We start from the raw sequence: 13242 nt of genomic DNA on the forward strand, positions 1-13242 counted from the left end.
GTTAATTTCAAGAAGTTATATTTAGTTGTTTTTCAAATCTGCCTGGTCATGGTTGATAATCTACTGCTCCTTACTTATTTTATAAATTTCTTTCTCTAATTCTTTACACATACTAATAATAGTTACTTTATAATTCTCTATCTGATAATTCCAACATCTAGAGTCTGTTTTATTGTTGTCACTGTTGTTCCTAGCTGATTTTCACAAATGGTGGCTTTTTTACCCTTAGTTTTCTGACTTTTATTGTGAACTTATATTTATTGGAACACAGTCTGTGGGAGGTTTATGAGGCCTGAATTGAAGGAACTTTGCCAACACCCCCTACCCCCAGAACATTTTGTGTTTGCTTTTATTGTTTTATAATATTCTCTCAAACTCTTATTTTTCTCCTTTGAATGTAGGTTATATATGTTTGAATGTATGTTATATGTATACACACACACACACACACACATCTTCTTCATCCATTCATGAATTGATGGACATTTGGGCTCTTTCCATGTTTTGGCTATTGTGGACATTGCTGTTATAAACATTGGGGTGCATGTGCCCCTTCGAATCACTATGTTTGTATCCTTTGGATAAATACCTGGTAGTGCAATTGCTGGGTCATAGGGTAGCTCTACTTTTAATTTTTTGAGGAATGTCCATACTATCTTCCAGAATGGCTGCATCTATTGTTAACTTTTTGAGGAACCTCCATACTGTTTTCCACAGTGGCTGTACCAGTTTGCATTCCCATGAACAGTGCAAGAATGTTCCTTTTTCTCTACTTTCTCGCCAACACCTGTTATTTCTTGTGGTGTTGATCTTAGCCATTTTGACAGGTGTGAGATGATATTTCATTGTAGTTTTGATTTGTATTTCCCTGATGGTAAGTGATGATGAACATCTTTACATGTGTCTAGTGACCATCTGGATGTCTTCTTTGGAGAAATGATTATTCATGTCTTCTGCCCATTTTTTAATTGGATTACTTAGTTTTTGGGTGTTGAGTTGTATAAATTCTCTATATATTTTGGATGTGAACCCTTTATCAGAGATGTCATTTGTAAATACTTTCTCCCATACCTTGGGTTGCCTTTTAGTTTTGCTGATTGTTTCCTTTGCTGTGCAGAAACTTTTTATTTTGATGCAGTCCCAATAGTTTATTTTTGCATTTGTTTTCCTTGCCTCATGTTTCCCAAACATTTTTGATCAGTAGTTTATTAACTAGCCTTTCCTGGATAATTACTTTTAAGGATCTTATTGAGGAACTGAGGAGCTATGCCAGCTTCTAGAATTCTCCTAAATCTTGGTCTGGATTTCTCAGTATTTGGCACATATGCCTCATTGTTTATAGTTGTTTCCTTATTCCACAAAGTTAAAAAAAATTTTTTTTTTTTTAGTTTAAAAGGAGATTTATGGAGTAAAATGTGCCCTTACTCTGCCAGCTTTACATGAAAATCCCCTTGTAATGTTTACTAGCTTAACAATTTATCAAAATTAAGTAACCAGTTTGGGAACGAAAATTGTGGGAAAAGCCAAAGGATTAAAATATGTTAGATTACTTTAATATCTGTTTTACTTCATCTCTGGAGTCACTTATCTGCTCTTCACTAATACAAAATAGTAACACTTGGACCAGTATACTTACAGCGTGGCTAAGTCAGATCATCCTGGTTTGCTTTGGTATCTGTTTCTGTGGTGGAGATGACAAACTAACCCAGAAGTCATGCTTGTCCTTCCATAGTGGTGAGTTGTCCCTGTAAATTTGCTGCATTTCCAGAAATTACATTTCCCCATTCCTCTGCACCTAGGAAGGTCATGTAGGTAGTTCTCACCAATGGGATACAAACAAAAATAATGATGTCACTTTAAGGCCAAGGGTATTAAAAAGAGGTGTGGCTTTTTTGCATTCTATTTTTCCATCTGCCAGAGTAGAACAGATGGTTTCCAGGCTTTAGAGGAATAACAAAGGTACAAGGAATTCAATGGAACTTTTTTGAGTCCTTAATGAAGTTGCCTTTTGACACATGGCTTTATATAATGACATGAATCTCTTTAAGGTTTTATTTGTTTAGCATATTGCCTGGGAGATGTTTTCCTAATATAGTAATTAAGAAAGTACATTCTTAGTCCACAACATTTTTATGGAAGGACAGAAATACATCTTATCTCCTCAGGACATTTTATAAAATGCTTTTTTAAAATCCCAGGAATTTTACATATTTGATGTCTGTTAAATTTTTCTGTACCAAGAGTTGTTTTTATTTAATCTCTTCCTGAGACTTGATACATGCTCTAGTGCTATGATTTGAACCCTGTAATATTCCCTTCCAAGGGTTTTGATGAAATGTGATATCCTTCTCACTTTCTTCCTCATTCTGAAGTGAGAGCACAGTGGATCCCTGGCATAGATTTCTCTATCCATACAACAATCATTTATCATGATGATTTTAGAGAGGATAGTCAGTTGTGGACTCTTGCTATAATTGAGTATAAACATAGGGTTTCATTGAGTTGATCAGATTCCAGGTTCACAAGTTAGTGCAAGTAGGAAGGAAGAGGAGTTGGAAATCTTACTAGCTGTTTTGAGGTGGGTGGGCCGCTGGACTCTCTCTCTCTGACATTCAGAACTTTCCCTACAGTCACTGCTCACAGCAGGCTGAGTATCCTGGAAGATGAACAGGAGAATGGATCAGGTGACAGCAGCCAGGAATTTTCTTATATGCCTTTATGCAGTGACTGACTAGGCGTGAGTTACTGTTCCTGGCACTGAAACTTAGCAGGTGCAATAAGATGAAACGGGGAAATTTGTCCTTAGAATGACAGAGAGCACTGACAGAGCTTGGCACAAGCAGACCTATAAGACTAGTGGTTCTGCTGTGTGCCCTGGCTGTTTGTCTAGTCTTGATGAGTCTCCCTGGAGCAGCTAACATGACCCAAGTGCTCCTTAGAGCTGGTACAAAGGAAGTTCATGCTCTATTCTGCCTCCTTCAGGATTATGTCGGGGCCACCCATTCTTCCCTTTTAAAGTTTCAAGTGTTTGATTCATGAATTTCTCATCTCAAAGCATTTCTTACTGAGTTGACAAAGCATAGGGGTTAATTAAAGCTGCAGAAAGAGGCAGGCTGTTTGGTTCTTCCTTACAGCCAGGCTGGGAGGCTGCAGTCTGGCCATTTTGAACACAAACCTGGAGGGCCTCCCAACTGGAATGGAATCACAGACTTCTGTGGCTTCAGGTTTGTTTACTTTTGGCATTATCCAATGTTTTCTGGCCTTCTGGTTTGGAGGCAAGGGGCTCTGAATGGCCCTGACCCAGAGTCCAGTTTAGCACTTGGAGGAATTAATGCAGTTGAGACCAGCAACATCCTGGTTGCTTACCCTGAAACACACAGGGGGTGAGGGCTGGGCCAGCTCTCTGAGACATCCCCTGAAAACTCCCAGTGCAGCTGGATTTTCCTCTCCCTTGTGCCAAGCAGACCTATCATTATTAGATCACACTGCTCTGGGCCATGTGACAAGCATACTATGGGGCAAATAATACAGTAAAGAAGAATGGAAAAGGAACTGCATTTTGTTTTCTTTCATTCTCTTTGCAGAAAGCCTGCAAGTGTTATGCTAAAATCTGCCTATTGATTTGGGTATAAATAGCCCCCTTTTTCTAATCCAGATGCAGCCATGTGCCCCTCTGTTCAGGGTTAGTGATTCTCTGTTGTGTCTTGGGAGTAATAAGAAGATTCCACTGGAAAGAATGCAGGCAAATCAGCCCAGCTGAGATTACATAAAAGGAGAAGGAAAATTGGAGAAAGTATGTGATAAACCTCAGTATCTAGTTGAGTGTGATTTTTAACAAAAGACTCTTGCATTTAGCTCAATGACTTAAGATCTTTAGATAGTAACTAAATACATTTTATTCAAACTTTTGCAGTCCTGGGTGGGAGCCATTTCAGTAGGCAAGGTAATTCTACTGGAAAGGCATAAGCTGCTAAAATCAGAGGCTTAGGGGTAGATTTCAGCTCCTTGGTGATTTGTATGTAGAAAACTTCAGAGCTGGGGGCCCTGCTAATGAGCAGCTAGGCACCTTATGGGAAGTTCTACTTCCCATATCTAGGAGAGAGGCCTCTTGTCTTGAAAGATCTGGTGAATCTTTGATTCATCCTTTTATTTTTACTATTCTATAGCTCCACTATTCTTGGACTCATGCCTGCCTTTTTTTTTCGGATTTGTCTTAGCGTCTGCTTTACTTCTCCATTGCTACCCATAGCTCTTTCTCTCCTGCCCTTAGATATTTTGGCCTTGTAGAGGAGCGTTTTCCATCAGATCTATGAGACTGCACAATAAAAGGCTTTATGGTCAATTTAGATTGAGAAATGATGCATACTTCACAACTCTTTTGCAAATTTGTAACATACTTTTTAAAAGTCACTGAAGGAAAGTTATTTTCATTTGTTTATATGAATATGTTTATATTTACTTATTTAATATCAAAGCATCTACTAGCTTCCTAAGAATTACTAGTTTTTAGAATTTTCTTTGGGCATTGACACTATAATACCCACAGGCTGAACAATCTGTCTAGCCCAGTAGACATGCAAGTTTCTGAGGAATGGCCATGGATTATCAAGTCCTCTGAAAAGGCTTTTGATGGCAAAAGATGAGCATTGACTAATCATGTAAATAGGAAATGATAGGAATCAAATGTTCAGTAAAGAACAGACTGGCTAAAATAAACTGGATTGGCTGCTGTCCATGAAGGAGGTGCTGAAACAGGGATGCTCTTGGTCCTGATAAAAATGAATCCCTGACCAGAGCCCTTAAAAAAAGGAACGACTCAGAGAATTTTCCATGATGCATGGAACATGTAGATGCAAAATCTGTGTTGCACAACTGTACAAGAGACAACAGGGGAAGAAGAGGCACATACTGGATAGCAATTTAACAGACATGGGGGTTTGATCTTACTGCTCCTACTAATTAGATATGTGAGCTGGGGCAAGCCATTAAATTTCCCCAAGCCTTATTTGTCAAATAAAATGACTAGACAGGATTCAAGTTCACTCCCAGTTCTAAAAGTCATAATATATAGTGACTCTCCAAGTTGGAGCACAGTAGAAATCAAACTACTGCATATTTGCCCCCAGGTCCCTGGCATTCTCTAGCCCCCTTTTATTCTTGGGAGAATATATGCATCTCAACCATATGTGTTGCACTAATTGGTAAGAGTATTCCATTCTGAGTCTGTAACAAATCACAAGTTTGGGAAAGGAGAGAGTGCCTGAGACAGGAATATTACAAGTATCATGCAAACTTCAGTTACCTCTATTGAGAAGAAAGTTCTGCAATCTAAAAGGAGGTATTTTTTAAAAAATAATGTGTGTAGCAAACATTTAATTAATAAATACCTATTATGTGCCAGGCTCTGTTCTAGACACTTGGGACAGAGTGTGTGTGTGTGTGTGTGTGTGTATGGGAGACCAAAAAAAAAAAAAAAATTATGTCCTACTTTCATGGAGCTTATTTCTTAGCAGAGGGAGGCAGATAATAAACAATATGCCCAATAAGTAAAGTATATAGCAAAAAGTAAATTATATACTGTGTTAAAAGTTGCTCAATTCTATGGACGAAGGTAAGGGAGAATGGAAGGTTGTATTTAGAAATAGGGTAGTTAGGGTAATTCTCATTGAGAAAGGGACCTTTGAGCTAAGACCTGAAGGAGGTGAAGGAGTGAAAAATGCCTATCTGAGGAAGAAGGATGCCAACAGCAGAAACAGTGCAGAGGCAAGAGTGTGCCTGACAGTTCTAGGAATAGCAAAGCAGCCTGTGAAACTGGAGAGGTGTGAGTAGGCAGGTATGTTGAAAAGGAGGAATCTGGGATGCTTGGTCTGGCTAGAAAAAAAAATACCATGGAGCCTACTAAAACAACTTCCGTGCCCAACAGCAGCATAGCCTGAACTCAGACTTCTTTTCCTTGTAGGAAGCCTTGTAGGAGTCTCAGGAGTGGGATTCCCTGCCTGGCTTGAGATACCGAGTTAGCAGAATATCCATCCTTTCCCCAGCAATAAAGCATCCAGCCTTTGCATCTGTAACAGACTCCCCTGTAATTTATGCATTCTGTGGTGAGTTTAAATGCTGACTCTATCATTATCTGAGTTTATTACCACTGCCATTTGCGTATGTTTGATGCGGGGGGGTGGGGAGTGGGGAGGCAGGAAACCTCTGGGCAGATTCCAAGTTGGAAGTCTGCATCTCTCTTCACTCTTCTCCCCCAGTCCTCTGCCTTCCCCAAGACCTGGGCCATGGCCAGCTGTACATAATGCTATAGGTAAGTGTTCTCAGTGGCCCTGTTGCCCTCTTCTGTGTCTGCCTCCTTTCTTGTCCCTACCATGCCTCTCTCAACATCCCTGACTTCTAAGAACCCAGTGTGGTATAGGGTATCTGCCTCTCTCTCTCCACCCCCATGAACCATCAATACTGACTCTCAGCCAGGAACTGATAAATTTGCTCACATTAACATAAGCCTGGTGATTACCTCTTGTGGGGCAGGTTCTGCTTTTTGACAGGGAATAAAAAAATTACTCTTGCGTGTTGCCATTTCATGTGTCTTCAAGTTAGAATGGAGAGGATATGGGGGTGATGGGGAGGCTTCTCAGCATCCTGGAACCCTGAAAATTATTACCAAATGGTAGACAGCTACCTACTCAGAGAACCAATGTGGGCCCCTGCTGCCCACTTACCTCTAGCTCAGCGCTACCTGTTTTCCATAAATCACCTTTCTCCAGGATTTCACTGCCTTTTTTCTACTCTTTTTTTGGCTAGGAAACATTCTGTAGATAGTAAGATATATAGTGAAGTGTTTGTGTGAGCCTCTGAATTACTTTTCCTCTTGGGAGCCAGGAAACGGTTCAAGCCATAAGGGAGGGGTGGAAGGAATTGTTGCCCAGTGGCCAGCAACTTGGTTTATTTCACAAGATTATGTTTTCCGTGTTGCTTGCAGTGTGAAATAGTGTGCACAGGTGCCCCCATTTGATTCAGTTTCAATGCTCATCATGATTGATGGTCCCACCTGATCACAGCCAGATCACTTTGCCATTCGCCCTTGTCTGCTGGGCTGCAGTCTATGAGTGGGGAGCCAGAGCCAGACATTTTAAGGACTCAGAATGAACAAGCGTGTCTGTCTCTCCCCCCTCCGAATGTTCACCCATTTAGATTTTTTATTCAATCAACAAAAGTCTAATCTACATTTCTTTGAGAAGAGGCACTGCCAGAGCACAGAGAGTATCAAACTGAATGGAGGAGTTACAAATATTAGAAACACAAACCCCCTGGAAGAGCTAAAATGAGGAAGAGGGCATTTTGTGACCCATGTATGACCTTGTGTCCCCGTGTTCACACCATCACTGTCATTTCTTTGGCGTCATTATGAGTTAACACAATAACCATCAGTTGTTGAGTATTTATTATGTTGTCACTTTTACAAGTATTTTATGAGAATAGATTCTTTAAATTATCTCAACCACCTTAAAAAGTCATTCTTATTATCCCCACATCTCGGATGACGAAACTGAGGTTTTGGAGAGGTTTAGTAACATGCCCCGTGTCTAAGCCAACCACATAGGCAAAAGTTTCTATAACCAAATAAAGATAAATAGTTAAAATGTGTATGTATAAATACAGATAGATTTTTAGATAGTAATACACCTTAGCAAGATTTGTCTATTGCACACTATTCATAAGATTCTTTACATAGGAACCTTTCCTGTGTAAACCTATCCATTAAGGTAGGATTCTGTCACATGTTGACTGCTCAGGAACATATCTCCTGCTCCAGTAAACCACCTCTGCATCACCCTTGGCCCAATGCCTCCTCTCTCTTTGTTGGGTCTCTTTCTCTGTTTTTTTTCTACCCCAATAGTGACATTTGGCTACTCCTGTGAAGGTGCCTATGAACAAAGGATGCAAAGACTTCTTTTTTAGTGAGTCTAAATACCACCTCCTCTGAGAAGCGTCCCTATCACCAAGGCAGAGATCTCCCTCCTCTGTGCTTGCAAAGCACATTGTTTCTAGTTCAGTTAATAAGACTGTTGATATTTTTAATACATTGTTCTATGCAATGCTTGCACAGCCCTTCCTTGTAAATGCCAGGCTTTGTTCTAAGACTTTAACATTTACCAGCCCATCTAATCCTCCCAATAACCCTGCAAGGTTGGTATTATTGCTGTGATACAGATGAGGAACTGAGGCACAGAGAGATCAGTAACTTGCTCAAGGTCATCTAGCTCGTAAGTGGCAGGGTCAGGATTATGGAGCTAGGCAGTTTGGTGCCAGCACCTGGGCCTAATCACATTCCTTTCCATGGTGGGCTTTAGCGTATTCACAAGGCTGTCGTCCTAATGGGACTGCAGCCTCAAAGGCAGTGAGTGTATCTTATGCATCTTTTTGTCCTCAGCTCTGGGCACATTGCCTGGCACCTAGCAGCACCTGGGAGTCATTTGCTGGGTGATTGGGTGAAAGAAGGATGGTTCCTAGAGAAGGACTGAGAGGCAGCTAGAGCAAACCACCCAGGTTTCTCTCTGCTTTAAGGCACTAAATTGCTGCTTGGACTCTTAGTTTCAGGACACAGAAAGAAAGAGGCAGGGCAAGTATTGCAGAACAAGCCTTTCTCGACTCGGACCTTCTCTGACACTGTCCCTTCTTGTCTCTCTTCTGTTCGCTTCTAAAAACCTACCCTGGTTTTTCCCCACTTGGGCTGCACTTAACCTCATTGTCCTTTGTCCTGTCAGTTATGTCTCCATGTGGCACCTGTTGCACCTTGTCACAACAATCTGTATGTGTCTGTTGCCCCTTCTTTGCCACCCTGACAATGAACTGCTTGAGGGAATGACCTTGTCTTTATCACCTTGTGCCCAGTGACTGGTGCAGAGCCTGGCCCAGCATAGGCCTTCAAGGCATGCTTTCTAAATGAAAGGATGCTTAGCCATTGCTAGACCTGGTACAGGTGGGCCAAGAAAGTATGAGAAGGAAGGAATTGTTACGCCTTTGAAAAAAGAAACAAAAACACCTAATCTCTGGCCCAAAGAACGGAGAATCATTTACTTGTTTCTCATTGTCTTTCCTCTCTTTCCTTCTAGCTCTTGTCTTTTGATAAGCAATGCGGACAAATTTTTCTCTTAGGATTGGTTAAGAGAGGCTGGAAAGGTGGTTGGATTGGGTTGGGAGGTGGGTAGGGAGTGAGAGGAAACATAAAACAATAAAGATGATTTAATTTATATCTGATCACAGCAACCAGCTGGCTATGCCATCAATTATTACACCCTAGAAGTTATTAAAGAGCACCTCTGTCATAGGGTACCTTATTAGCTAGGGATTTATGGAGCACAGAGCCACAGCAGGAAATATTGATATTTCTCTCATAACGTCACCTGTGATGTCTGGGTTGTCTGTCTCTCAGCCCTATCTCTTCTCACATATCATCGTGCTTAGGCCCTATAGACTCAGGCTCAAATCCCAGAATGTTTTGCTCCTAAAGCATGCGTGATGGAAAACAATCTCACACACTTGTGCTTTAATTCATTTTGTGTGTTTCATACTTGTGGCTTATATTCCTGCAAAATATTCCTGGGCTTATTTAAATACTTCTAGAGTTTTCTGTATCATAAGTCACCTTCTTTGATAGGATGTCTGGTTTCAATCTACTTTTTAAAAGAAAAAAAAACTAGGCATCAGATCTCACTTTGTATGCAGTGGCATGAGTCCCAGAACTTGAGCCCTTAGTTTCGTTGGCCTGTGTTCTGTCTTCCCTCCTTAAAGCCCCAGTGCAAATAGGTCTCAGCCTTTACCTAAGGAAATTTCCAGGTTCCTTACTCAGGTCTCTGTACTTAATATAAATAAATAAGTTGCCTTGACATAAAAGGCACATTTCTTTTGAACACAATTAGATGCTTTTCTCATCCCTAGAAGCAATTTATTCCTAATTATAACCAATTATTATGTGTGATATTAGAAAAAAATCCACCAAATTGCATTTTAAAATTTGGAAACTTGGTAGGGAAGAATAACAATATGGAGTCATTCATGTCAGTTCAAGTCAATTGTGGAATTTTTCCTTTGAAGATAACATTTTTAAGAACTGAAAGAATTTCCACATTTTGATCTTTTGAAGTACCAAAGTGACAACATAGGTAGGAAGAGAAGACAAAGGAAAAGTAGCAATTTAGTTATTTACCCAGAAATACAGAGTTAGGTGTTATTAATGAGTGGCTAGATCACACTTGACATTTTACAAAGTGACTTACAATCACACCTATGCATGTGGGTGTGTGTGCACATGCACACACACACACTCATACACACACACTTATATATACCACATGTGGAACAGAATAAGAGGATAGAACTGGGTCTTCTTCCTTAGAGGCAGAGTCAACCGTAAATAGTGCCCATCTTGGCAAGATGGAATGAGAGAAGTACATGCATGAAATGGAGAGATCAGGAATGAAATCCATGAATGATGAACACTAGCTGGGCTAGCTTTATATGCATACACATCAGTCACTCTGTTTACACATGTGTATGCATTTATATCCTTTACAAGTCCTCACTGGGTCTAGATTGCTATTGCTACTCTAATCTTAGGGTCGAAGGAATCAAACTGTTTGTGGGAATAATGTCCAAAGTGGTATTAGACTTTAGAACTCCAGATACTTATGCTTTCACTCAGCTGCCGAGCTCATGGTGTCTTAAGCATCAGCTAGGTGAAGTGGGTGGTGGGTTTGGCTCTTTATTATTTGTTTATTTCTTCTAACTTTATTGAAGTATAATTGACAGATAAAGTTTGCATATTTCTAAGGTGTGTAACATAATTTTATGTACAGTAGTCTCCCTTTATCTTCAGGGAATAAATTCCAAGATCCCCACGGGATGTCAGAAACCATGCAGAGCACCCAACACTATGTATGCTGTGTTTTTTTCCCCTATACATGCATACCTATGGTGAAGTTTAATTTATAAATGAGGCACAGTAAGAGATTAACAACAATAATAATAAAATAGAACAAGTATAACAATATACTATAATAGAAGTTATATGAATGTGATCTCTTTCTTGAAATACTGTACTGTACTTACCCTTCTTCTTGTGATGAGGTGAGATGATAAAAATGCCTATCTGATGAGAAGAACTGAGGTGCATGACTTAGGCTTTGTGGTGTAGTGTTAGGCTGCTATTGACCTGATGATACGTCAGAGGAGGATCATCTGCTTCTGGACCATGGGTAATTAACTAAAACTGCAGGGAGGGAAGCCATGGAGAAGGGGGGGGGGGGGACTACTGTATATGTACATTGTGAAATGATTACCATAGTGAAACTAATTAACACGTCCATCACCTCACATTGTTAACTTTTTTTTTTTTTTTTTGGTGAGAGTACTTAAGATCTAGCAGATTTCAAGTATATAAGACAGTATTAACTATGGTCACCATGCTGTACATTAGATCCCCAGAGTTTATCCATCTTATAACTGAAAGTTTGTACCGTTTGACCAACATCTCTCCGTTCCTCTCACCCCCATGTCCCTGGTAACCACCATTCCCCTCTGACTCTGTGAGTTTGACTTCTTCATATTCCACATATAAGTACTTATCTGTGTTTGGCCTATTAAACTTAGCGTACTGTCCTCAAGGTCCATCCATGTCACAAAGGGCGGGATTTCCTTTTTTTTTTTTAATTCTGTTTTATATCTATCTATATATTTATCTATCTCACATTTTTCAATCTGTTCATCAACAGATACTTAGGTTGTTTCCATATCTTTGCCACTGTGAATAATACTGCAATGAACATAGGGGTGCAGATACCTCTTCCAGATACTGACTTCATTCTTTTTGTATGTACACCCAGAAGCGGGATTGCTGGGTCATATGTGAGTCCTATTTTTAATTTTTTTGAGGAACATCGATAATATTTTCCATAATGGCTATGTCACTTTACACTCCCACCAACAGTGTGCAAGATATTCCTATCTCCCTGCCTTTACCAACACTCATTATCTCTCGATTTTTTGATAATAGTCGTCCTAACAGGTATGAGGTGATAGTTCCTTGTGATTTTGATTTACATTTCCTTAACGATTAGTAATATTGAGCACTTCTTCATATACCTATTGGCCATTTGTTTGTTCTATTTGGAAAAATGTTAATTCAGGTCCTTTGCCCATTTTAAAATAGGGTTCTTTGGTTGTTGGTGGTTTTGTTGTTGTGGTGGTAGTGGTTATTGTTAGCTATTGTAGGAGTTCTTTTTATATTATATATTTTGTTAACTCCTTATCAGATATATGGTTTACAAAGAACTTCTCCCATTCATATGTTACCTTTTCTTTTTCTTGGTTGCATCCTTTGCTGTATAGGAGCTTTATTAGTTCAGTGTAGTCCTGTTTGTTTATTTTTGCTTTTGGTTTCATTTCCAAAAAAAAAAAAATCATTGTCAAGGAGCTTTCCCAAATGTTTTCTTCAGGAGTTTTATGGTTTCAGGAATTACATTTAAGTATTTAATTTATTTTAATATTTGTGTATGATATAAGATAAGGGACTTATGTTATTTTTTTAATTTTTAAAAATTTTTTATTGTTATGTTAATCACCATACATTACATCATTAGTTTTTGATGTAGTGTTCCATGATTCATTGTTTGTGCATAACACCCAGTGCTCCATGCAGAACGTGCCCTCTTTAATACCCATCACCAGGCTAACCCAACCTCCCAACCTCCTGCCCCAGAACCCTCAGTTTGTTTTTCAGAATCCATTGTCTCTCATGGTTCATCTCCCCCTCCGATTTCCCCCCTTCATTGTTCCCCTCCTGCTATCTTCTCTCTCTCTCTCTCTTTTTTTTTTTTACAATATATTGCATTATTTGTTTCAGAGGTACAGATCTGTGATTCAACAGTCTTCCACAATTCACAGCACTCACCATAGCACATACCCTCCCCAGTGTCTATCACCCAGCCACCCCATCCCTCCCACCCCACCCCCCACTCCAGCAACCCTCAGTTTGTTTCCTGAGATTAAGAATTCCTCATATCAGTGAGGTCATATGATACATATCTTTCTCTGATTGACTTATTTCACTCAGCATAACACCCTCCAGTTCCATCCACGTCCCTGCAAATGGCAAGATCTCATTCCTTTTGATGGCTGCATAATGTTCCATTGTGTATATATATACACCACATCTTCTTTATCCATTCATCTGTCAATGGACAT

This window comes from Neomonachus schauinslandi, chromosome 6, assembly GCF_002201575.2.
Source record: "Neomonachus schauinslandi chromosome 6, ASM220157v2, whole genome shotgun sequence".
Lineage (NCBI taxonomy): Eukaryota > Metazoa > Chordata > Mammalia > Carnivora > Phocidae > Neomonachus > Neomonachus schauinslandi.